This window comes from Solanum pennellii, chromosome 1, assembly GCF_001406875.1.
Source record: "Solanum pennellii chromosome 1, SPENNV200".
Lineage (NCBI taxonomy): Eukaryota > Viridiplantae > Streptophyta > Magnoliopsida > Solanales > Solanaceae > Solanum > Solanum pennellii.
The window spans coordinates 44794207-44799345 of NC_028637.1; the positions used below are offsets into that span (position 1 = coordinate 44794207).

General features: G+C 35.0%; 1 pseudogene; it reads right to left on the minus strand.

Annotated features, from left to right (window-relative positions):
• Positions 1 to 1002: 1002 nt before the first annotated feature.
• LOC107020587 lies at positions 1003 to 4633 on the minus strand (annotated as a pseudogene).
• Between the last annotated feature and the right edge of the window lie 506 nt (positions 4634 to 5139).

The window sequence follows — 5139 nt, forward strand, 5'->3', positions numbered from 1 at the left end:
GTTATGGTGAAGGGTACGAGGACTAACTGGATAACGTTGAGTCGTAATTGGGGTCAGATCTGGCAAACCAACTCTGTTTTGGTTGGTCAGTCATTGTCATTCAGGGTTACAGCTAGCGATAAACGTAAATCTACCTCATGGAACATAGCCCCATCACATTGGCAATTTGGTCAGCCATTTGCTGGAAATGACTTTAGAGTCTAAATAGGGCAATGAGGTGATCATAATACAGTATGTAAGATTCGTGGTTCGTGTACATTGAGTTTTATTTGTTTAGATCCTAATGAATTCGTCTTCTCTCTTTTGACATTTTAAAACTGTTTTTTTCTTTTTTTTGTAACTGGTGTATGTAGAAGAGCTGAAGCGGCTGCAAAAACATGCAGCCCGCAGCTGTTCTAAGAACACTGTAGTAGTATCAGTATAATGTTTTGTAGTACTTGATGCTTCAGCAGTGTACTTACTGTATTTTCAGTAATTTAGTTTAATCGAAAAAATCTACGTTCTTTTGGTATGTTACACTTTGATATTTACTCAAGTGCAGAACTTTGGATATCATTTCTAGTCTTGCTTTAATGGTTGAACTTTGCCTGACACGCACATGTCGATGGAAAAAACATATATGCACCTGATGTTTACACTAAACGAACGGAAACAACACTCATCACCTCGATGTATCATTGAGATTTGAAGGACCAAAACAGATACTGAAGTGATAAGATAATGTCATTCAAAATGGAAAAAAACTTGGTCGCACCTGGTGTTTAAACTAAACCAATGCATATAACATTCATCACTTTGGTGCATCATCAAGATAATTAGGACTAAACAGATACTAATGTAATGACATAAGATGTCAATTCAAAGTGGAAAAACAGATTCTAGATGCTATTCAGTCTTTGAAAGTTTGAGATAACTTTGATGATACTACTACTCAAGTGCACATTTGCTTTTGCTATTCCATATACAATCTTGGATTCTTGGATTTCTTTCTTTTGAAGGAACCTACTTCAAATGGTTCAATTTCTTTTGTCTAAAACAGATATCACAATAGAGAAAAGGTATAACAGACCATTTGAAAAATGGTACGTAAACTATATCCATGAAAGTTAATGCTGCTTCTTCCCTTTATTGAGCAAATGTTATTCCTGTTGGGAAAACGCGGACGAGCACAAAAATATATATGGTAAAAGTAATTGAAATAAAATGGGAAAATAATGACACCAAGAATTTTACGTGGAAACCCTTTTGAATAAGGGAAAAAACCACGAACCAAAAGGAGCAATTGATATTACTATAGTAAAGAATTTTACATTGTGTAGTCACGAATACAATACTTCAAAGTGACTACTACACACTCAAAAGAAACAACACTCTTTTGGTTTCCGTCTTACTAAAATATCGCTCACACTCTATTTTTCTTCATAGACTATTTTCTTGTATAGTCTATGGAATAACTCACTTTGCTCTCAAAATGGTTTTTTCTCTAACTTGGTGTGTTCTACAAATGAGCAAGAATACTCTATTTATAGAAGGATAAAACCATGCCTATGTCACTAATGACATATGTAAATATAGCAAAGTCAAGAATGGTTGCAAATCTTACCAATTTGCCAACCACCAAATCTTTTATTTTCAACTCTAATTACCATTCCTTTTTAACAATTGCTTGTACCAATTGAAAAGATAAAGTTGACTAAAAAATGGGATGGATTCAACAATTCCTTCATTGAGGGTAGCTTTCCTTCCTACCTTATAGTTCCACAACTCTGTTGTTATGCATCTACCACTGGGACATCCATTCAGTTCCATCAAACTCTGTTGTTATGCTGTTACCAAATCATAAGCGGCTTCTCCAAACTCATGCTTCAACCTGTTCAGCCTTTCGTCTTTATCATCAATAATGATTTCCTACCGAGACACAAGCAGTAATTAAGTTCTAAGTATTTTGATTCAAGGGGATAAAAATATGGAAAGCAACAAGTATAAGTCTATTATAGTGGATTATTACCTTGGAACCATTTTCTCTTGTTTCATCTTTCAAAGGATGCCAATTGGGATCCACAAGGTGATGCTCCCAGATTGAGCACAAGTGAGTAGCTTTTAAATCTGCATCTGGTCCATGGAATTTGCTCTTGGTTATCTCACCAAATCTTGTACTATCAAGTTCTCCCATTCTCTTGACACCAATGGAAGCTCGAAAAGAGTGCTTCTTTATCAACTAAATGCCATGAAACATGTTTCATTTGTCAAAATTTTAACCTTGTAAGAATACTTGAATGTTCAACAATGTAGACTATAATAGAAGCTTAGTTGATGGTGCATGAAATTTGCAAAAGGTTCAGAACGAAATCTGAAGATGTAACGAATTGAACGTGCTATAGTCTGCTCCTAATCATTCTGATGTTCTCACTCCATTGGAGGAAAAATGGAAACTTGAGTCTTATTCACAAAATAGATAAGGGGCATTGCAGAACTTGAAAGAGTTGTACTTACATCGATCAGCTCCTTCCTGGCATCTGTTAACTCATCATTCGCCCGCTGCTGTTTAACAACTAGAACTTGATTTAAAGCTTCAAAACCTTCTAGTTCTTTTTCTTTCTCATTTAGGCTCTCTTTGATCTCGTCTAGTTTTTTCTTCACCTCTTGGTCATCTCCCATTTGTTCAGTTACATTCTTGGCCCCTGTGAGACATTCAATCTCCAACTCTAGCGCTTGCTTTAAGTCGAGTTTCCTTTGAAACTCCATGTTCTTCTGACGGAGATTTTCTTTCGCCTTCTGCATGTAAAATTCTCAAGAGGTCAGAGACTAAATACATAACTACATAAATTGAGTAAACACACAGAATGAGCTCACAGCCTTCTGTTCTTCTGCCAAAGTCAAGACACTTTCATCATACCTCTTTTGCTCCGCTGCTGCTCTCTCATTCTTAAACACATAAAAGAGAAATTTTACAGTCAACCAATTCCCAAAATGAAGAGTAGGCCAAGACAATATCTGTATATTCGTAGACTATGCAATGACAGACAGTAAAAACAAAGCTTAACTGATAACAAAGTTAAAAGTGGCTAAGTACTAAATTCTTTTAGCTTCATTTTTTATTAGTATATCTACAAGGAATAAGATTTCAGATGCATGTAACTTAAACATGGAAAAATGAAAGTGATGAATAAATGAAGCTTGTTTGAATTGACAGTAAAATCCAGATGAAGTTACTTATTCAGGTCATTATGCCTATCCAATATCTTAGTTCTACAAAATATGAGAGTATTTCTGTAAGTCAAATAAGTTTAATTGAAACAAATGAAGGTCGTGTCTCTGATTATCGTTGAAGGCCTCCCTTTCCATTAACTCCTTTTCACGCAACTCAAGTTCTTTGCGTCGTGCTTCAATATAAAATTTACTTGTCTCTTGATTCTTTAACTGATTTTCTAGTTGAGCACCCACATTGTTCTCCATCTTTGGAAGTCTGTAAGAAATAGAAAGTGTTTGTTATAATTTTTATAAGAGGATACTTACAAATTCAAACCGTGATGTTAAACTAGCTAATATGTTCTGTAGGAGAGAATATGTACCTTCATTATATTTTTTACCATGGCATCTCTTTGATTCATCACGTTGCTTAGGCACATGGAAGTTACATTGCATTTGCTTTCTATCTCCTTGAGGCTCTGACGTTTTGCCTCTGTTGTATTAGCCAGACTAGAGACAAGCAAATCAGCTTGGCGCTTCTCTTCTGCCTCAACCTCAGAGATGGGTTTTAGATCTCCATTTATTCGCAGATAGTCACCGATTATATCTGATGAATTGTAATCATCAGCCTTTGCAACCCAACCATATAATTTATCTCCCTTATATTGTGAAACTAAATAGTCCTTCTTCCCATGATGTTGTGATTCATACCTATTCTGAAACATAATTGCATTAGCAAATCCCTTCCAATCATTTCAAAATTATATCTGATGAATTGTAATCATCCGCTTTCCATGAATGACTCCTATAGTTCCACAGTGGATGTACCCTCAATGGATTAAACCCTTTCTTTGTCATATAATTCCTCAGCCATGAGCCACTCTTTCCCACATAACGTCTACCATTCGACTGAAAAGGAAGATTTGCTACAATACCCATCCAAGGAAATGAATATTTCTCATCAACATCATTTCCATAATCATGTGTTGGCTGCAAGTCAGTTTCCATTTCGTCAGACACCAGAAGAGAATCTTTTTTCTTCAAGTACTTTGTTAGGCCTAAATGCTTGGCCTTATCGTTCAATTTCCTGCGTTGTGACCCACCGTTACTCACTCCTGAAGAATGTTGGACAAGATCATTGAAGCTATATGCCTGCTTCTTTTCTCCAGGACAGAATGGACATTGGTTAACTTCACCAGAAATCTTTTCCCTCACATAACCCTCATTTAACTTCTCGTACCATTTATCAGCATATTCTTCCTTCTCTGACTCACTAATATCTGTTTCCTCTTCAGATGACATCTTTCAGAAAACCTAAAACCAAAAGAATTGGATAATCTTCAAAAAATAGTTAAACATGAATAATGAAAAATATAAAATTTTCACATAAATCCCAGTGTTCACAAACAAATTTAGATGGCAAAAATAAACATGAATAAACCAAATTTTCTGAATGTGACTGAAGTATAAGTGAAATTAGAGAATCAAATGTTGGGTTTTAAAAGATGAGATGGAAAACGAAGAGTTGCGACTTTTATGATGAGTTGCGACTTTAATGAAAAGTTGCGACATTTACGAAGAGTTGCGACTTTTATGAAAAGTTGGGACTACTATGAAAAGTAGCGAGTTTTATGAAAAGTTGAGATTTTCATAAAAGGTTGTGACCTTTTTGAAAGATTGTGACTTTTCCAAAGGTTTATGACCTATCTGGTAAGGCACAAAATTGTATGAAATAGGAATAAATATTTTTGAGAAAAATCTACCTCGCAGAGAGCTTTTCAAACTCAATAATTTTATTTGTTCGTACTTGCTGTAGTCAAACTGTTTGTGACATGAACACTTGGAATATATCAATTACAAAATCTTGCAAGGAAAACTGATCAACTTAGAAGTTTTGTCTAATTTTTAGTGCAATAAATAAAAAATGTCAAGTTTTATGTATAATCTAAC